Here is a 22790-nt window from a genome sequence, read left to right on the forward strand (position 1 = left end):
AAATATAAACTCTCAAATTAATGTAAAAGTACAAAAGTGTAAAAATCAAATCATATATATATGTATATGTAATATGCTTTTCTATGTTTTAGAAAACCTGAATAGCCCTATTTCCATTAAATAAATTGAATTCATTTCCGAAATCATCAACAAAAAAGTTCTAAGTCTCTAATTAGCCAATCTATAATTTTTAAACAGAAGTCCTTTGAAGATTCTATATATTTCAAAACTTTAATTAGGAATGGAAACTAAAGACATATATTTTTGGTTCAATTTGGTTGCTCTTAGAAAACTACAGACTGGACAATTGAAGAGCTAATAAATTTAGATAAAGACTATTATATTCATTGAAAAGTTAAATATGAACAAGTTAATAATTTCATAAAATGCATAAAGCTTAAGTGAGTTATACTTAAGATGAACCTTCATGACTTGTCTCTTACCTTTTTTTTTTGGCTGTTTTCTAGATTAGTAAATAGAGAGGATTCTCCCTTTCAAAATAAATGGAAAGATTATAATTCATGTATACCAAATTACTCACCTAGAGGAAGCACTAAAAATTAACAGCTAATTCTTTCTGAATATTGATGTTTTCTGAGAAGCAGCTAGCTTATTACATACAGCACTAGACTGTTGTGTCATGCCACAGTTGAGTTACTTCTTAAGTGAGTTCTTCTTTACCTGTTTTTCCCAGCTCCTAACCTATCCCAGTTATGATTAATTCCTTTCTATTCTGGTTTCCCATGACACTCCATTCATCCTTTCATAATAGCAGGCATGTGCATACTGCAGCCATATAGCCCAATTATTACTTTAAACATTTGTTTCCCACATACTCAGGTAGTTCTTCAACATAGTGACTGTGTCTTACACTGTTTCTCTTCACATTGTGCCTCACAGAGTTTTCCAGCAATACTGTAAAGAATGAATAAATGAATAGTAAGGATCCATTTGGGGCTTTCATGATAAAACAACTTTGAACAGAGACCTATGTGAGAACTGCAAAACAGATACGTATTCCTAAACCATAGGCAGCAGGCCACACAGACAAATATATAAAACAATGGTTTTCAGATACTGGAGAAAAAGCAGCAGTGGTTGCTGAGAAAAGTAAAACAACAAATGATGTGAGTCTTACAAATCCCTAGATTACCACTGGGAGCAGTTTGTAGGCACAGCTCTAGGAAGGAAGAACCCAGAGCCTAGTGGATCCAGTTAAGAAGAAAGAAATCAAAGTTTGGTAGGCCAACATGGCCAGAATTTAGGGTACAGTATGGAGAGGAGAGAGATCACTGGAGATCTGCAGATGGGTATCCTTGAATCTTTAGTTGAGTCCTTATCTGGCAGACATGAGAAGAGCCCCACCAAAGCTGGGGGAAAATCACCAGAAAATAGAAGGTTGAAAATTCCTTGCCTGACCTGTGGTGGTGCAGTGGATGGGCACCGACTCAGAGCATTAAGGTCGCCAGTTCAAAACCCTGGTCTTGCCAGGTCATGGCACATACAAGAAGCAACTACTACTACTACAGCAGTTGATACTTCCCGCTCCTCACCCCACTTCTTTCCCTCTCTCTCTCCTCTCTCTATAACCAGTAAATAAAATCTTAAAAGAAAGAAAGAAAAGTCCTCATTCAAAACTTAGAATAGTTTGTGTTCCCACAGGTCAGAATGGAAAGATATTGAGTAGAATCCTCAGAAGGGGATTGAGTATAGGGGTTAAATTATCCCCAGATTAAAAGTTGTTTGAAGTGGCAAAAAGTAAAACTTGAAATCAAGTCTCAAAAGAATCAAATTAATTTCGAGTAACTTAACGGGGTGCCAAAAGAAAGTCCAATACTATTTATTTATTTATTTATTTTTTTTTTTTATTTATTTTTTTTTCTGAAGCTAGAAATGGGGAGAGACAGTTAAACAGACTCCTGCATGCGCCCGACCGAGATCCACCAGGCATGCCCACCAGGGGGCGATGCTCTGCCCCTCCGGGGCATCGCTCTGTTGCGACCAGAGCCACTCTAGTGCCTGGGGCAGAGGCCAAGGAGCCATCCCCAGCGCCCGGGCCATCTTTGCTTCAGTGGAGCCTCGGCTGCGGGAGGGGAAGAGAGAGACAGAGAGGGAGGAGAGGGGGAGGGGTGGAGAAGCAGATGGGTGCTTCTCCTGTGTGCCCTGGCCGGGAATCGAACCCGGGACTTCTGCACACCAAGCCGACACTCTACCACTGAGCCAACTGGCCAGGGAGTCCAATACTATTTAAAGAATGCCAAAAAAAAAAAAATTGCACCAAACAGTGTAAGATTCAAAATAATAACTTACCAAGAATGCCTAAAAGCAGAAATATAAGACATGTGATCAGGAAAATAATTAATTAATAGAGATACAATAAAGACAGAGGTGATAAAACTAGCAGAAACAAAAAAGACAGGTGATAAAATTAGCAAACAAGGACATAAAAACAGATATTATAAATAAACTCTGCATGTTCAAAGAAGATAAAGGAGACACGAACATAATGAAGAGGAAAATGGAAGGTATAAAAAAAATCATCCGTGTAAAATTTTTATAAATATCTAAAATAAAAATATATTGGGTAGGATGGATTAACAAAAAATTATACACTGAAGAAAAAATGATCAGCACATCTGAAGACATAGAATAAAGCTTCCAAAATGAAACAGGAATAAAATAAACAGAGAATACTCAATCTGTGGAAAAATATGATGCAGTTAATATGCCTGTGATTAGAAAATATATTTAAAGGAGTAATGCTCAAAACTATTTCAACTTTGGCCTGACCTGTGGTGGCACAGTGGATAAAGCAACAACCTGGAATGCTGAGATCACCGGTTTGAAAACCTGCACTTGTCTGGTCAAGGCACGTATGGGAGTTAATGCTTCCTGCTCCTCCCCACCTTTCTCTCTCTCTCTCTCTCTTTATTTCTCTCTCTCTCACTCTCTCCTCTCTAAAATGAATAAATAAAAAGAAAAAAATGTTTTAAAAAACCTATTTTAACTTTGATGAAAACTATAAGTATATAAATCCAAGCAGATCAATGAACCCGAAGTAAAAAAATAAATAAATAAAATCATACTCAAGCACATCATGATTGTATTACTGAAAACCATCAATAAAAAAAAATCTTAAAATTACCCAGACCAAAAAGTAGAACCACATTACATAAAAAGAATAAAAGCAATCTTCTCATCAGTCACTGTGTAAGCTAGAAGAGAAATGAACAATGTTTCTAAAGTATTAAAAGTAACAAACTGTCAACCTAGAAATATATTTCATAGGAAAATATCTTTCAAAAATGAAGACAAAATAAAGAATTTTTAGATAATCAAACCTAAGAGAATTCATTACCAGCAGATATTCATCACAACAAACGTTAAATGAAGTTCTTCAAGCAGAGAGAAAATGACCCCAGATGTTAGTCCAACCTTCCAAAAAGTATGAGCATAGATTTGTGGGTAAATACATGACTTATTTCCATTTTAAAATTTCTTTAAAAAACTTTTTAAATAGAAATAATAAGTTGCTTAGTTTATAACATATGTATAGGAAAATGTAAGACAAAAACAGCTCAGAGGAATGAGAGGAAAAAAATGGAAGTACACTGTTATAAAATTCTTTGACCATGTATGAGGTCGTATAATGTTATTTAAAGGTAGATTCTGGTAATGTAAAGATGTATTTTGTAATCCCTAGAGCAACCTCTGAAATTAAAAAAATAAATAAAGATAGATGAAAGATAGATAGAACAAAAAAAAATGGCCTGGAAACCATAACGTAATTAGAAAGAAGCCTTGAAAATGTACTCAATCAAAAAAAAAAGGAGGAGGGCAGAAAAAAGATAAATAGAAACAAATAGCAAGATAGTAGATCTAACTCCAGACATATTGATCACTACATTAAAATTAATAATTGTGTTAAATAATCTAATTGTAAAGCAGAGATTATTATGTTGGGTAAAAAAGCAAGACAAAAACTAAGTACTGTTTAAAGAAACTCATTTCAAGTATAAAGACGAGTTTAAAAGTAAAAAACATAGAAAAAAATACCATGAAAATGGTAAACATAAGGCCCATGATGGCATCACTGATGATAATGAACTCTACCAAACATCTAAGAACAATAATACCAATTTTATACAAACATTTGCAGAAAATAAGAGCTTTACATTGACACCAAAGAAATTATAAGAAAATTAAGAACATTTCTAACAAAAATGGTAGTGAATCAAATCCACCAATATATAGAAAATAATACATTGTGACCAACTGGAGTTTATCCTAGAAATTTAAGTTTGGTTTAATATTCAGTATCAATCAACAAACTTTCCATATTAATAAACCAAAAAAGAAAAACATGTTGATCCTATCAATATATGGAGAAAAAAATTATTTGACAAAATTTACCATACGTTTTTAGGAATTAAGTAGAAGACTTTTTAAGAAACTCTTTCTTCCTAAATTCAGGAACAGGGCAAAAGATGTCTGCTCTCACAACTTTTAATCAATACTTATTAGAGGTCTTAGCTACACAATAAGGCATATAGAAACAAGGGGATGGGATTAGAAACAGTAAGTTCTTATCCAACTTCATCTACCTGAAAGGTGGAAGAGCCAAGTATCCCTGTATCTCATCTGCCCTGATAACAGTGGGATCTTCAACTGAGTTCTACCTCTCTCTTCCTAAACAATGGGATCAGATATTTTATTCTATTCTTGTTAGAATATTCATTTCATCATTTTAGTTTAAGATGAAAACAGTTTTACCAATTGGGTAAAATCTTAGATGCCATGTTACACAGCATAACACTGTTGAAGACCCCCTCTGATTAAGCAGCTCACTTTTTACCCACTATCCTGAATCTACTGTGATTTCCTTTTAGGACATCGTAGTTCTTTCTGAGAACAAGATGAATTGTTGGAGGCAAGGTGGGAGTCCCTCAAGAAAACAAAAGAAACTTTTGGAAGGCCCCTCACCAAGACCACAAAGCAAGCCCTCCAGGAAGTCGATCTTTATCTCTGAACTCTCTTTGGAGGTTGGCAAGAATACTTAGGGCTTTTTGAGAGCGATTTTGTGGGTAGTGGCTGCAATCGTGGCAGAGCTGCATGTCAGTGTGTTGACTAAGTGGAAGTACGCAAGCTTTGCCAAGGCAAAGCAGAGAGCATGGAGGGTGCTGGTGCCAAGGTGGAGCTGGCGTCAAGGTGGAGCTGGCGTCAGGCGCTTGGAACTGTTTCTACCCTTTGATAGGGAAGAAACTAACTCTTGCTTGCTTTGAAAAACTGCTTAAGTTCTTTAGCAGTTGAAGTGAATAGGTCTTTAAACAGCTTTATCTTCATTGAACAAAGAATGGAATACTACACAGCCCTAAGAAATGATGACATATTGCTTTTTACAACAACATGGATGGACCTTGAAAACACTATACTTAGTGAAATAAGTAAGTCAGAAAAAGCTAAGAACTGTATGGTTTCACACATAGGTGAGATATAAAACTGAGACTCATGGACATAGATAAAAGTGAGTGGTTACCAGAGAGAGGGGGTGTGTGGGGGGGAAGGGGTGTAAAGAGGGACAAATATGCAGTGATAGAAAATGATTTGACTTTGGGTGATGGGTATACAACATAATCAACAGTTTAAATACTATAGAAACATTTACCTGAAACCTATGTACTCTTATTGATTAATGTCACCCTGTTAAATTTAATTTTCTAAATTAAAAAAAAAATCATCCTGATTCTTGTTTTTCCCAGTGGTAGAGGCCAAAGGCAGGGAAGAACTGTGAGCAGTCACTTAGTGAGTAAAGATGATTGGCTTTATTATTTAATCTGCAGATATTTTCTAAATGTCCCCATGTGCATCAAGCATACAACAATCGGCTTCATTGAAAAGGACAAGAATAATGGCTATTACTAATAGCCAAATTTTATTGTATGTTTCTAATGTATGAGGCACTGTGGTAATGATTTTATGGATATTCTCTTTTTTAATCTCCACACAATCTTATTTTATTATTTGTGTTTCCCAGATGATGAAATAGAGACCTGAAAGGTTAGTAGCTTGCTTGCTGGCAGAAAAGGTAAGAAGTGACAAAGCCAGATCTGAAACTAGTTTTGTTTAATTCCAAAGCCTGTCTAAACATTTTTCTAAACTCCCTTTAAAAAAGACAAAGCAGTTCATCTCAAAGCAATGAGAGTTTTGTCCAGTTAGCTTCAACACACATGTCCAGCCAGTCAGAATCAGCCATGCACCTCAGAACCTGTCCTGACAGAAATTTGGAACTCCTGCTGTTTCCATATCTCCTGTTTCTTCTGCCAAGTTTTGAAGAATTCCTCGATTCAAGGGGGCGACCACTAGCAGGGATCCTCCTCCTCCCCATTCCTCTCCATTCGGTGATTTCACATTCAGCTGCATATGCCCTCCGTTCCACTCACAGAAGCAGAGCCATGGGCAGTCCCATGATACTATCTATGCAGGTAAATGAATCACCATAGAGTGAGAAGGTCAGTTTTAGAATTCAGAATCTGAAATGCATGAACTCTAGTCAAAATTGCTGAAGTATGATCCTGCCTGTTAATAGGTTTATCAGAGATGTGCCTGACTTATTTTGGAACCAGTTAATCATACATCTGTATGCATTTAGAAATGAGTTATACCAAGCCAACTATTTGAAGCCTCCAATGCAATACAAATGGCTACATTATTTTATTCACTCATTTATTATAGAGCTCTTATTTTATCTTAGGCGCAGTAGAAAGACCTAAAGATACAAATAAAATATATATTGCTTCTGTCCTCAGGGAAGTCATTTACCACCTTTATATAATGATATTCAGTGAAAATGACTGCTTTTTCTTCCTTTATTTTAAAATAATTTGCAACATATTTTCAGTTTAACTTAGAAGTTGCATTTTTTGCAAAACACCTGACTAGATTATCAATTATACTAAACAACCCTTCTATTTCTGATAAAAATAACAGTTAAAAGATTGTGTTCTAGAATATTCTTTTTAAATTAATTTTAATTTATTGTGTTAACATGGATTCAAGTGTCCCATTCAATATAACACCCTCACCCCCCAACCACGTGCCCCTCATTACACTCTCTCTTCCTCCTCCCCCAAAGTTCCTCCCCCCATTCCTTCTAGGAAGTGCCATCCTGTTATCTGTATCTAGGTGTTATGTATACATAATTTCACTAATCCCTTTACCTTCTCTGATCCCATCCCCTCATCCCCCTCTCCTCTGACAGCTGTCCCTCTGTTCCCTGTGACCCTACTTCTGCCTCTATTCCATTCCTCAGTTCACTTTGTTCATTAGATTCCACATATAAGTGAGATCATATGATATTTTTCTTTTTCTGCTTGGCTTATTTCACTTAGCATAATAATCTCCAGGCCCATCCATGACATCGCAAAAGGTGAGATTTTTCTTCTTTTTCATGGCCATGTAGTATTCCATTGTGTATATGTATCACTGCTGCTTTTTTTTTTTTCTGGCCTTAGTAATTTTATTTGTTTCTTTATTTTCATAATTTCTTTTTTATTTATTTTAATTTATTGTTTTGTTTTTTTGTTTTTTGTTTTTTTGTATTTTTTCTGAAGCTGGAAACGGGGAGAGACAGTCAGACAGACTCCCGCATGCGCCCAACTGGGATCCACCCGGCACGCCCACCAGGGGCAACGCTCTGCCCACCAGGAGGCGATGCTCTGCCGCGACCAGAGCCACTCTAGCACCTGGGGCAGAGGCCAAGGAGCCATCCCCAGCACCCGGGCCATCTTTGCTCCAATGGAGCCTTGGCTGCGGGAGGGGAAGAGAGAGAAAGAGAGGAAGGAGGGGGTGGGGGTGGAGAAGCAAATGGGCGCTTCTCTTATGTGCCCTGGCCGGGAATCGAACCTGGGTCCCCTGCATGCCAGGCCAACGCTGTACCGCTGAGCCAACCAGCCAGGGCCTAATTTATTGTTTTTACATACATCCTAGTGTTACCCCAAATGCATCCCCCCTCCTCTGTATTCTCCTCAACATCTCCCTTTCCCCCCTCCCAAGAGCTCCCTCATTCCTTCCCTTCAGCTTTATCCCAATCTTATCATCCCCTTTCCCTCTGTTCTCTTTTCCTCTGGTCACTTTGCTCTCTCCTCTGTCTCAATTCTGTTCCTCAGTTCACATTGTTCATTGGATTCCTCAAATGAGTGAGGTCATATGATATTTTTCTTTTTCTGCCTGGCTTATTTCACTTAACATAATAGTTTCCAGGTCCATCTATGTTGTTACAAAAGGTAAGATTTCCTTCTTTTTCATGGCCCCATACATTCCATAGTATATATGTACCACTGCTTTTTAATACACTCATCCATTGACGGACACTTGGGCTGTTTCCAGATCTTGGCTATTGTGAACAATGCTGCAATAAACATAAGGGTGCATATCTTCTTTTGAATCAGTGATTTGGTATTCTTAGGATATATTCCTAAAAGTGGGATAGCTGGGTCAAAAGGCAGTTCTATTTTTAACTTTTTGAGGAAACGCTGTACTATTTTCCACAGTGGCTGCACAAGTTCGCATTCCCACCAGCAGTGCAGAAGGCTTCCCTTTTCTCCACATCCTCGCCAGCACTTGTGCATTGATTTGTAAATGAGCGCCATTCGGATAGGTATGAGGTGGTATCTTATTGTGGTTTTAATTTACATTTCTCTGATGATTAGTGACATTGAACATTTTTTCATATGCCTATTGGCCATCTGTATGCCCTCTTTGGAGCAGTTTCTATTCAGGTCCTTTGCCCATTTTTTTTTGGTATTTTTCCGAAGTTAGAAATGGGGAGGCAGTCAGACTCCCGCATGCGCCCAATCGGGATCCACCTGGCATGCCCACCAGGGCGGATGCTCTGCCCATCTGGGGCATTGCTCTATGCCACCAGAGCCATTCTAGTGCTTGAGACGGAGGCCATGGAGCCATCCTCAGTGCCCAGGCAACTTTGCTCCAATGGAGCCTAGGCTGTGGGAGAAGAAGAAAGAGACAGAGAGGAAGGAGAGGGGAGGGATGGAGAAGCGGATGGGCACTTCTCCTGTGTGCCCTGACAGGGAATCAAACTTGGGACTTCCACACGCAAAGCTGACGCTCTACCACTGAGCCAACCGGCCAAGGACCTCTTTGCCCAATTTTTTTTTTTTTTTTTTTGTATTTTTCCGAAGCTGGAAACGGGGAGAGACAGTCAGACAGACTCCCACATGTGCCCGACCGGGATCCACCTGGCACGCCCACCAGCGGGCGACGCTCTGCCCCTCCGGGGCGTTGCTCTGTCGCAACCAGAGCCACTCCAGCACCTGGGGCAGAGGCCAAGGAGCCATCCCCAGCGCCTGGGCCATCTTTGCTCCAATGGAGCCTCCACTGCGGGAGGGGAAGAGAGAGACAGAGAGGAAGGAGAGGGGGAGAGGTGGAGAAGCAGATGGGCGCTTCTCCTGTGTGCCCTGGCCGGGAATCAAACCCGGGACCCCTGCACGCCAGGCCAATGCTCTACCACTGAGCCAACGGGCCAGGGCCTCTTTGCCCATTTTTAATTGGGTTGTTTACCTTTCTGGTGTTGAGTTTTAGAGGTTCTTTATAAATTTTGATTATTAAATGTTTATCAGACTCATTGGCAAAATATGTTCTTCCACTGTATGGGTTGTCTTTTTATTTTGTTAATGGTGCCTTTTGCTGTGCAGAAGCTTTTTAGTTTGATATAGTCCCATTTGTTTATTTTGTTCTTTATTTCACTTGCCCGTGAAGATATATCAGCAAAAATATTGCTACAAGATATATCGGAGAGTTTACTGCCTATGTTTTCTTCCAAGATGTTTATGATTTCCTGGCTTACATTTAAGTCTTCTATGCATTTTGAATTTATTTTTGTGAATGGTGTAAGTTGGTGGTCTAATTTCGTTTTTGTTTTTTTTGTTTGTTTGTTTTTGTGGGTTTTTTTTTTTTGCATGTACCTGTCCAGTATCTAGAATATTATCAGTGCATTCATAGGGTGGCAGGAAAGTACATGATATGCCAAAGGCAAAGACAAGTTTACAGTGGAGGTGAAAGGCAAACAAGTACAGAGTCCAGCCTTGACCCTGAGGGGATCTATTGAGCCCTGGTGAACTTGAACATATGTTTTGAAGACTGTGTGAGGCACATAAGAAAGAAGAGAAATACTAGGGCACACCTAGAGTAGAAAGGCTAGCTGTAGGCATCCGTGATGACCTGAGACCTCACTGGGAGACAGTTTCCTCTCAGTAGCAGACAGCAAGGAAGCAACTCTTTCACTCTGGCACTGAGCAGAGAGGGGAAAAGAACCTCTCTTAATAATTTGGAACCACAAACCAGCTCTCACACAGGTTTTTGGCCCAAGTTAAAACTTTCTGGGTGTTCCAAAAAATTCAAATAGAAATCTTGATATAAAATGGTCCTGGATTTTAGTGCCTGCCTCTAGGTAATAGAAAGAAGCAAAATAAAATCCTCTCCAAAGGAATTCAGTTTCAACATGACCTGAAAAAAATTCTCCCAGATAATGATCCAAGGGAATATGAGCTAAAAGTCAAAATTTGCACATACCCAGGTAAACAAACATGAGTAAAAGTCAAAAGAAATAACATCGCAAAATCAGACAGACAAAAGTTCAGATATTAGAGTTATCATATGCTGACTCTAAAACAGGAATGTTTAATATGCTTCAAGGAGTGAGGTCTAAACATTTAAGCAAGAAACTATAAAAAAAGTCTGAAAAATAATTTGTAATTAAAAGCAGCAATAAAGTAAATGAAATTAAACAATGAATGCGCTAAATAGTAGATTTGAAATAGGTGAGGAGAGACTTAGTAAAAGGAAGACAGGTTCAAAGAAATTATTCAGAATATTTCCAAAAGAAACATATAACAAATGTGAGAGATTAATAAAATTAGGGGATAGGATAAGAAAGTCCAGCATAATCTATTCAGAGTCCCATAAGAAAATAGTAAAAATGGGGGGGGGGGGGAAACCCCACAATATTCTAAGAGATAATAAGGGAAAATTTTCCAGAAAGATACCAACTCAGACATAAGCAGGATAAAAATAAACCTAAACTTAAACATATCATAATGAAGATATAGAACACCAAAGACAAAAAGAAGGTTTAAAAAACAGCCAGTGAAAAAAGTTAAACTTGGGTTTGGTTTGTTATCTCAAAACAAGATGATAGCCCAAGTTCTCAAAAGAAAAGAATTATTGTCATTTCAGTGGATTTTAGGAATATTTTTTGACTAAATGAGTAAACTATAAGCAGTAGATTTAAAATGAAAGCCTTCTGATTCCAAAGTCTGTGTTTTTAAATATCAGATATGCAAACAAAAGGAATCAAGCCATCATGAAACTCCAGATGCTGGTATTTGATAAGTTCCTTGCTTTGAAAATGGGTAGGATGCAAAGATCTGTTTCTGAAATTTTGATCATGCCTGAGTCACTTTAACAGATTCATAGCTGTCTTCTCAGACTTTACACTCTGCACAATTCTACCAGAATAAGATACCCTAAATATCACTATTGTCTTGCTACATCACTGATTAAAAATTTTGAAGGATGATGTACTCCCTAGCACATTACATCGAAACACAGCTGTGGAACAGCAGTGCTGGCCAGTGGTTATGCCTTGGAATTGGCTGGATGAGGGTTTACATTTCTAGATATATGATCTGGAAAAGTTCCTGTGTATTTATTCTTTAGTTTCTGCATCTGTAAACTGGAAAAAAAAATAATAGAATCTATGATTTGTGGCAGGGATTAAAAGACAATATACATCGAGTGCTTTGCACAGTACTGACTCAGAATATTCTGTCACTGAAGTGGCTGTTTCTATTAAATAATCATTCTTTCTTCATTTCTATCATCTACTACTCTCAGTCCACAGAGTTCTCCTTTCTCCCATGTCCTGCTGGCTTCTGCTTCAAAGCCAATGGTTAGCAAAGGGAGGTCCCCACAGCCTCAGCATCACCTAGAAATATTTTAGAAATACAGATGCATGGGCCTCACTCAGACCTACTGAGTCTGGAACTCCAGAAGCTGGGGCCCAGTACTCTGTATGTGGCAAGCCCCCCAGGTGATGTTGTCACACCTGAAGATCACTGTTCTCAGTCATCGCATGTGTCACTCAGCAGTTCTCAGTGAAAGACTTTTGAACAGGTATGAAAAAGCTTTGGTTGACACAAGGCTTGATAATCCCTATAACAAGTAGTGGGACAGGGATGCTGAATGTTCCAAAATGCTCAATTCCCAAACCGTCCTCTCTCCCTGCTCCTATTGGAATCCTGCACAGTTTCTAAGGCTTGGTTCCACCACACTTGGAACCTTATCCTTATCCATTTCAGCCCAGACGATGACCTCTCTTAGGACATAACTATACACATTATGTATATTTACTATTCTTTTATGTAAAATATCACCAAAGAAGAATTCTTATCTCTTTCTTCTTCTGTAGGGAGGAAGCTTTAGTTTACTTGCTAAAATCCTAGATTAGGGAGCCAGAATGCCTGGGTATGAATTCTAGCTCTGTGACTCCCTCAATATACAACCCTAGATTTTGTTACCTATTGTTTCTGAGCCTCAGTTTCTTCATCTGTAAAATGGGGATATTAATAATACATATATCAAATTGTTGAGGATTACATCATTAGAACAGCGCTCGGCACAAAGTAAGCACTACACACAGTGTTGACGTGGTGCTAAAGTTTTAGGGTGGGTACCTGGGCACATTGCCTTCAGTGTCCCTGCTGCACCTCCTCCCCCTGTTCCTGTGACACTGGAGGTCTAGGATTTGGGAATTTAGGATCTTACCAATCTCTTTCAATCTCTTTCTACTTGAGAGATATAAATGAGGACCAAATTATGTTTCCAGACCTCTGGGATTCTTTCTATTTGAATCATGTGTTTCTTAATGGTTTTGCTCAAAAAGAGCCTTGTTTCCTGCCAAATTCTGATGGCTGTCCTCCATCACCTGCCCTTTTGTTTCCCAGAATGCCACAGGCCATTAGCCTAAGTATGCATCACTGGCAGGGGCCCCACCTGTGGCAGCATCGATCACAGCATGGGCTGATGAAATGCTTTTTGGAGCCCGCCTGTCCAAACACAGAGTGCATCTAATGCTGCAGCTGATAGAATCTCCACCCAAGGTGGAAGGTGCACATAGGGCTCTGGATGGCTATGCAACATGGCAAGAGCAGGAGGTGAGCATGAATGTAGAAAGAGAGCATCCCAGGGGAAGGCTCTGGCTTTGTAAGGAAGTCTAAGAGCAAAGTAGGTGAGTTAGGCTCAATTTGGCATGTGATGTCATACCAGCAAAGATGGCCAAAAACCCCCCGTGGGAGAAAAAAATGGGCCATACAGCTCTTTTCACTGATGTGAAATAAGAAGAATAAAAGGCCTATCCTTTTGTCCATTTGTCTATGAGACTCCCCAAAATAAAACTCTTACCTTAGTAAGTAGTCATCTCAGGCAGCAAATTAGTTCATAAAATAATCCAATAAATAAACATTATGGAAAACATTTATAGCAATATCTAACATGTATTAAACTCTGGAATAAAATGAGAAAATTCTAGCTATAGCCATCTTCCTCTTGGTTCTTTAGTTGAAAGGAAGAAGAGGAGGAGGAAGGGAGGAAGGGCTGTAACGTTATTTCAGTAGGAATGGTCTTGGCAGGACGGTAAGGCCCCCAGGCCCATCCTCAGTTTGGCCAGTTTGCAGCTTCCAGACAATCAGTTTAACCAGGAGAGCTCGGATTGGCAAGCAGACTCATACTAGTAATGCACACAGGAGAGATGAACAAAACCAGACTATTTCTTTATTAGCTGAAGCTGAAAAATAAAGATTCTAAAAAGATTGATAATCATAGGAGTTTAAGGTATCATTTTTCTACCCATGTGCAAAAAAAATAGGCAGAAGACTTGAATATATTCTTTCACACAAAAAAAATATCAAAATGGCCAATTATTGTATGAAAATATGCTTAATCTTATTAATCATCTGTGAAATACAAATAAAACCACAATAAATATGACTGCATATCCACCAGAATGGCCAAAGTTAACTAATCATGGACTATGATAGATCAAGTAGTCTCTCAGACACTGGTGCTGGCAATAAAAACTGGGAGCGCCGCTTTGGGCCACTGTGACAATATCTACTAAAGCTGAAGGTACACATACCCCAAACCCAGCAATTTCACTTTGAGGTACATACTCCACAGAAATTCACCAAATAGCATGTAGATGAATGTTCATCGTAGCATTATTCACAATAGCCACAGCTGGAAACAACTCAAAAGTTTCTCCAAAGCAGAAGGGATGAATACACAGTGGTCTGACCACAGTGGAATGCTACAGAACAATGAAAATAAACCGTTACAACATGGAGCACAAGAGATGAACCTCACAGGCTTAAAAAGTATGTACTATATGGTTACGTTTATGTAAAATCTAAAAACAGGCAAAACTAACCTACAGTAAAAGAAGTCTGAACAGTGATTATCGCTGGTTAGGAAAACTGAACAGGATGAAAAAAAAAAAGACGTTCTTGGGTTCTAATAATGTTCTGTTTCTAGGTCAGCATGGAGTTGACATGAATATATTCACTTCATAAAAATCAGTCAAGCTGTGCTGTTGTGCTTTCTGCCTATTTCTGCTTCTATGATCTTCACATCAGTGGTTTTCAACTGGAAATGGTTTTGCCACTCAAAGGACACTGGCAATTTCTAAAGAAATTTTTGGTTGTCACAATTGAGATGGTGTGCATAATATCAAGTGGGTATAGACCAGGGATACTGCTAAACATCCTATAATACACAGCACTTTCTCCTACAACAAAGAATTATTTATACATCAATAAAAGTAAGTGTTTAAAATAAATTGCTGGTTTAAAATAAAATAATAATTATAACAATAGTAATGATAATAATTTCCATGGCTTAGAAAACACTGATGTAATACATTCCTGAATAAAGCTAAGGAGGCCTTATACTGTATCCATTTGAACTATCCAAGTCAATCTATGATGCTCTGTGGCAAGCCTACAGCCAACACTCAAAGTTCCAGTTAACTGTGGGAAGCTACATGCTGAGTGAAGGAACAAGGGCTTAAACCTAGGAAATAATGGGAAAGTAAAGGCATTCACAGTCATGGTATCCCATTGAGTGCCCCTGAACTAATGTTTGGGAGAGAAGCTACAGGATATTCTGTTCAATTTTGAAACTCCAAAGTGTTTCACTGGAGTACTATTCGTTGAACTTAGCAATGAGCAGGTCTCCCAGAGGTCCTCCCAACCATGTGCCTCATCTTCTAATGTAGTAGCCCCTGCTAACCCGCACACCTTCGTCTCTCCAATATCCCAGGGTCCAAATTTTTCCTTTATTTTTCATTAACTCAAAATTTATCAAGTTACCTATCCTGCATCCTACCAAGTAACCGTCTAATTTCTCTAATATATTAATATATGTCAAGGTTTTGTGTCAGTAGACTGATGTGTTACCAAGTTTTATAACTTAATTTTAAAAGAGTTGAAGAAACAGTTCCCAAACCCTAAGCAGTAACTGATGCTAGAAATTCCATGTTTGTGGCAGGCCTGTGAGAGAGAAAAATAAAAAAAGAGCAAAGAGATCCTTCAGCAACTCCTAAAGCTAACACTTCTCAGTCCGGGCTGCCTCTGGCAGGAAAGGACCTTACTGTGGTGCTTACGATGGTAGGAGGAATCTCATAAGAGAACTCATGCACATATTACACAGTTACGGAGTCTTCATGTACACAGAACCATCAATTCACATTTAGGGTAAAGAGTGTGGAAACAGGGGACTCATTTGAAATTTTTAGCGACTGTTTTGACTTTTCATGTATGGTAGGCAAAACAATGTCTTCTCCCTGACTCCGGCCCTGAAAGGTGTCCATGTCCTAATTTCTAGAACATGTAAATATGAGGTTACACAGTAAAAGGGGAATTAAGATTGTAGATAGAATTCCTGTTGCAGATTGAATTAAGGTATACAATCAGCTGACTGGATGATAGGGAGATGATTCTGGATAATCTAGGCAGGCCCAATATAATCACAGGGTCTTTAACACAGGAGGAAGGAGGCAGAAGAGAACCCAATAGGTGACAACATAGGAAGAAGTCAGCCTAACATCATTGGCTTTGAAGTTGAATGGCAAGGGCTGTGAGCCAAGGAAAGTGGGCAGCTTCTAGTAGGTGAAAAAGTCAAGGAAACAAATTTTCCCCTACAGCTTTCAGAAGAAATGCCACCCTGCAAAATTTGTGTTATTTTAAGTCACCAAATTGTGGTAATTTGTTACAGCAGCAAGAGGAAATCATACACTATGTTGAAGAAACGCCATAGATCACACAGACAACCAATAATATATTTGGCTTTTGCGTATAATTGCAGGGAACATACATGCATACAATCCTCCCCCTACACACGTGCACACACACACACATGTACACACACATGCTTGTAATCTTTAGTTATTTATATTTCTGCCTATGACATTCCTCTTCTAATTTGATCCTGTTATCAGAATTCAAAGAGGGAGCCGGGACAGCAAGGGACTTGTTGCTGTTACCTGCGAGATACCTGAATAGCTGCACAGGAATTATCTGCCTTGGCTCTGGTTAAAATCAAATTGTGCAAAGAGAGCAAGAAAAGCTTGTTTACTCTCTGGCAAAGGCTATCTGCTGGATAAAGAAGTCGTCCTTCTGCTGACCAAGTTAGTAATCTGCAGATTTGCAAAACTAAGGCATAAAATACACACAGGTGCAAATAGATGTCTGTAAATATAAAAGTGAAACAAGTAATTAGAGGTTTCTGGGAAAGAACCAATAAATTAACCCCAACTCCAGGAATTCTGCAAGTCAGTCATGTCAAGGCTGAAGAGCTTGACCATGCACTGAGTAGCAGCAACCAAAGGGTGTCTTAGGGAAGCAAAAATACCCACCATCCTCCTCAGCCCCACCACCTAAATCACCCTAAATAAATATCAAACCCAAGTAAAAACATAATTACTATGTAAACCCAGCTCCAAGCAACTGCCAGATAAATCACTTTCTACATGAAAGTAGTATGTTTGGCCTCCAAAAGCAGCTTCATAGGAGTCCTCTACCCCCGCTCTCATGCGATCACAGACCCAAGCCCTTCCTACTTGGAAATTCTGGTGATGACACAGCATGCATATATCAAGGGGGCTTATTTTTCTTTTTAATAAGCACAAGTGGAAGAATATCTAAGCAAGAATGAGATGCCAAGAACTCAGAAAGAAATTAGCGAGATTAGCTTCAACACATAATGGCTCAAAGCTGACTTATATAAGGTTGCCTTAAAAACAAAAACTTAGGCTAACAAGCCCTGGTTATAAGCAAATTTAGAGTATTAGCACATTTAAAGAAACAATGCATTACTCAGAAGGAGACTGTCCAGAGAGAAAAATATCAAAAATAAATAAATAAATAACAAAGAAGCCAATGTTGGCTGGGCTCACACAACTGCTGCCCAGGAGAGCTGGTCTCTGAGGCCTGTGTGCCAGTTCGCATCTGCGGGATGGAGAGGGCTGTGTCACTACCATGTTCTTATCAAACTAGATCAATAATGCAGCTAATTCCCCTGGTTCTGATCATCTGTTTACCAAGTAATCTTTTGATTATTGTCTTAGTGCATTCGAGCTGTTATCACAAAATACCAAAGACCAGGTGACTTAAGGAGATCCAAGATCAAGGCACCAGTATGGTCATATTCTGGTCAAGACCGTCTTCCTGGTTGATAGCCAGTACCTTCTCATTGTGTCCTCACAGGATGGAAGGGACAAGGGATTTCTATGGGGTCTCTTTTATAAGGGCACTAATGCCATTTGTGAGTGCTCCACCCTCATGGCCGACACACTTCCCAAGTGCCCCACCTTCTAATACCATCATTTCTACACATGAATTTTGGAGAGAAACAAACATTCAGACCGCAACAATTATAATGTGATGATAGGAAGAGAATGCAACCAGGAGACCTTTATCTGCTTAAAATGTTTATGTTCTAATCATGAATTTATATATTATTTTTTCTAGTTTAATTTGAACCATGCACCAACACTTTACCTGATTAACATTTATCCCATAAGAGCTCCAGGAGCCCTTAGTTCTTTGTCTTAAAGGAAAGGATTTTGCCAACTCTCAGTTGGGTGAAAGTGGTCTTAACTGCCACCAGAGCACTAGACTTGCCCACAGGATGGTTGGAATTCTTTCAAAGACTTCTTAGATTGTCTGAGATAGTGTTCATTGGTGTTCGTGTTCCACCAGGACCACCTTATTTTGAACTAGCTACAAGCTAAGTGCCACTAAAGACCCGTTTTTCCCCCCTTCTGGCAAAGAGGTGAGCTGCAGATAAAAAGTGGTCTTATTTTTGACAAAGTTAGTAATCTTTATATTTGCAAAATTGAAGTGTAAAAATACATTCAAAGGCGAACCCCAAGCCTGTTCTTCCAAAATATCTCATTCTCCCGTCTGTCTGCTGAGAAGTATGCACATCTAAGTAAACACCACAGAAAGAGTGACTTATTCATGAATAGAAAATTAAAACAAAAAAAAATTGGTTAGAAATTAAAGAGGACACCATAGAGGGGCTTGTCTCAGGAAGCGTGGGGCAGTGGCCAAGTCACATGAGTTCTCAATGCTATTCCAGTTCAATCACATGCCACAACCTCTGTGGTCTGGAAGAACCACGCAGTCTGCTAGCTGGGATCAGATTTGATGTGTTTCCTGACTAACAAAAACACTAGGACCTATGACTCTAACTTTTAATTAAATAATTTTTGTGGAAATGCTATTTAAGTATGTACAAACATAAACTTGAATATATATTCCTTAGGCTCACACAACTATAAACTTACAGAACCAATATAATTCTAATTAATTGTTTTTATTCGTTGTGACAGATGATGTTTCTTTGCTGAAATGAAACCACTCTTTCCTCCGCCACTGCGTACTCAGCCCGAACGCCAGAGCACGGGTCTTGTAGGTTTGGCAGTCCCAGCCTCTGCGCGCTGAGAGAACTTTATGTTCCTGGCACAGCGCCGTCTTTAAGCTACTATGAGACTTTTGTTCACAGCCTGCATCTTGATGCCGTTGGCCTTCCCAAATATACTGCATTTTTCACTTTTCTTTTCCTTTCGACTTGAGGCCAATAAAATTAGAAGTCCAAAAGCCCAACCCCAACACAGAGTCGTGTGTCAGTACTCACTCAGGTCATCATTTGATGGCTCAAAATGTGTTGCTAGTCATGTGTTTAAACCATGTTCAGATTAAACACATAGTTGACTTTCATGACGGGGGAGAACTTCCACCTGGTGGTTTAAGAAACGAGAGGGTTCCAGCCCCCGGACGGGGCCCCGTGTCCTGCTTGCCCCCCTCCTTCCCACGGGTGGGAGGATGTGAGACCCCGAATCAGCGTTGCCTTTGGGCTCGCTGCTCCCAAACCCGGGAGGCCAGCGTGGGCTCTTTTCTTTGATTTTGCACTCCACGTCTCTGAGTTTCTCTCTTTAAGTAAAGACTCTGTAACGTGGCTGGGGAAATATTTATGTAGCCAAACTCATCTTCTCCTCAAGGAAAGAGAAAGGCTGGGGAAAAGTGAGATTTGAGTCTTAGTGCCTATTTCTGTTCAGTTTTATAGAAGAGCAATAGCCTTTCTTTCAACAGAGCAAAGTGGGTACGACTGGAAAAAGAGCCAAACGGTTTATTTTTCCCCTGCTCATGCCTCCCAGAGCAGAAGACTCACATCTGCTTCTGCCTTCTACTCCATTTTCCCCTTCCCTTGGGAGATGAAATAAATTTTTAGGATGAAAAGAAATGCACAATAACATTTTACAAATTTGAAGCGCTAGTTTTGAGGTCGCTAGCATATCTACAGCAGCTCTGCCTCTTAACAAATAATTTGGAAGTCAAGCTGGGGACTGGATAATGCTTCCAAAAGCCAATGAACCCTTTCCTCCAAATGCCCACTGATTTAAAATGCAGCCTTGACTATCTGTCAATTTCCATATAAATGAAGGCCAGTTGCTGATCTCCATGCTGCCACATTGATCCATCAGTCTATTCCTAGGAGCACCAAACTGTTTTTAAATACTATAGTGTTTAAACAGATTATGAACTTCTGCATCTGGTCTCCTTTGCTTTCTTATTTTTCTCTTATAATTTCATTTTTTCTTTTTTGTGCATTTTGTCTGCATTTTTGGAGATTTCATCATCTTCATCTTTCAGATCTGTAACTTGGTTTTCAAGCCTTCTTTGAAAAAAATTAGCAATCATGATTTTTATGTAAGAACTATTTCTTATTTTTCCTCCTTCATTACAGCCTGTTTTTATTTTAAGGCTGAAATACTCTCCTAAATGTTTCTAGCAATAGCAGATGGAATGTTCTAAAATTATTTTTTGTTTGTTTCCTGAGTCAATGGTTCTGATTTTTTTCCCTTCCACCTCTAGGCTCTTTTTTGCTGGTACTTTTCCTAAAATGCTTAGATATTCTTGGTGGTCTTTATTAAAAGGAGATCTCATTTTCTTTTTCTCCTCCAAAAATGCTTTTAAATTTTTATACCCATAGTACTTTTTCCCAGCATTTTTACAGATGTACTGATTTTAAAGTATTTTTTTTATTTCATGAAGAATATGGGAGGAAGATATAATTCACCATCTTATATAATTTAGCAAAATTTTAAAATTTTTTTGTTTAAAACAAAATTAAAGGCACCTCTTTCTATAATTTTGGCATAAATGTGGAGACTTCATATTTCATCCCAGGGTACATTTTCATCCAAATGCCCACTAGTCTGAAGTGTCATCTTTATTATATACTAAATGTCTTTATAAATGTAGGTTTATTCCTTTTTTTTTTTCTGAAGTTGGAAACGGGGAGGCAGTCAGACAGACTCCCACATGCGCCCGACTGGGATCCACCTGGCATGCCCACCAAGGGGCGATGCTCTGCCCATCTGGGGCGTTGCTCTGTTGCAACCAGGGCCATTCTAGTGCCTGAGGCAGAGGCCATGGAGCCATCTTCAGCGCCCGGGGCCAACTTTGCTCCAATGGAGCCTTGGCTGCGGGAGGAGGAGAAAGAGACAGAGAGGAAGGAGAGGAGGAGGGATGGAGAAGCAGATGGGCACTTCTCCTGTGTGCCCTGGCCGGAAATTGAACCCGGAACTCCTGCATGCCAGGCTGATGCTCTACCACTGAGCCAACCGGCCAGGGTGGTTTATTCCTTTTTTATTTTAAGTGATAGGAGGGGAGATAGAGAAACAGACTGTTGCATGCACTCTGGCATCCACCTGGCAACCTCCACCTGGAGGGTGTGCATTTGGGGCTGATGCTTTAATCAGCTGAGCTATCCTCAGTGCTTGAGGTCAAAATTCGAACCAATCCTGCCACTGGCTGCAGGAGGGAAAGAGGGAGAGAAGGGGAAGAGGAATGGAGAGAAAAGCAGATGGTCCCTTCCCATGTGTGCCCTGACCAGGAATCAAACCTGGCCGAGATGTCCACATGCTGGGCCAATGCTCTATTCACTGAGCCAACTGGCCAAGGCTGTAGGTTTCTTTTTGAACTTCATGTTATCTCATTGATCTATCAATCTATTTCTGTGTCAGTAGCACAGTTTTAAATTAGTTACTGTTTTAATTACTCCCATTTGCCCAGTAGATATGCACTTGTAAATTGGAAGAGATTGTGAAAAAAATAGTAATAATACAAATCTGTAGTAAACCTTGAAATTTCATTTCACATCCTTGGTGAACAGAAAAACAAGTGATTACATGAGATTTAGAAGATTTCCTCAACACTTATGATAACATTTTGTCATAAAGTGTATATAACATATCTTCATCAATATTATATTTGTATAATACCCTCAAAAATTGTGATTAATATCTCTATTAATGTCTCCACTTTACAAAAGAAGAAACTGAAGCCTGAAGAGCTTAGGCAACTTCCTTGAGGTTAACCAACTAGCAAGTGGCAGAACTTGAACTCAGATCTCACTCCAGATCACAGACTGTCACTATTATACAATATGATCTAATTTTCATTTGCACAATGAGAGTTCTTTGTTAATTTATTAGATTATCCTTCATTAACTAGCTTGCTTTTTCTGCTTCAGATGACTTACAAAACAAGTCCACTGCTGACTACTTGTGTAAGGCAGAACTGTGTCTGTCTGACCCTGTGTTCATAGCAAGGTAACTCAAACACCACAACACCCTGCATGGGAATGTACACAGCTTCCTGAAGGTGGGTTTTTATTTCCCACACCAAAAGGTCACAATGCCCCATGGGCTTAAGGTTGCCAACTTATGTCTGCTCCTTAATAGACCTGCAAGCTATGCTTACATATCTGTGCCACAAGCTTAAATTGATTTTTTAAATGTTTGTACACATGAATACTTTTTTTACAATCATGCGAAAAGCACGTATATCAGAAGACGAAGACAGAAGGAAAATAGAGCAATGAAAATGTTTATATTAATGAGGTAATCTTATGAAAATTTTCTCTTAAACTTTTAGTAGTGTCATTGCCTTTACAGTTTTAAAAGTAATTTTTATTTATTTAATTTGTAAAATGCGATCAAAAAAGCATCCGGTATTAAAAAAGAATTAGAGTCCCCTTCCATAATAGATAGTGATTTATCTTAAGAGTTCTGCTTTTCCTTTTGTCCTTCCTCTAACTAAGACCTCAGAATGTGTAAAATGGCCAAAAGGAGGAATCAGGGAGCAAAGGGC

Source organism: Saccopteryx leptura, chromosome 1 (assembly GCF_036850995.1).
Source record: "Saccopteryx leptura isolate mSacLep1 chromosome 1, mSacLep1_pri_phased_curated, whole genome shotgun sequence".
Classification (NCBI taxonomy): domain Eukaryota; kingdom Metazoa; phylum Chordata; class Mammalia; order Chiroptera; family Emballonuridae; genus Saccopteryx; species Saccopteryx leptura.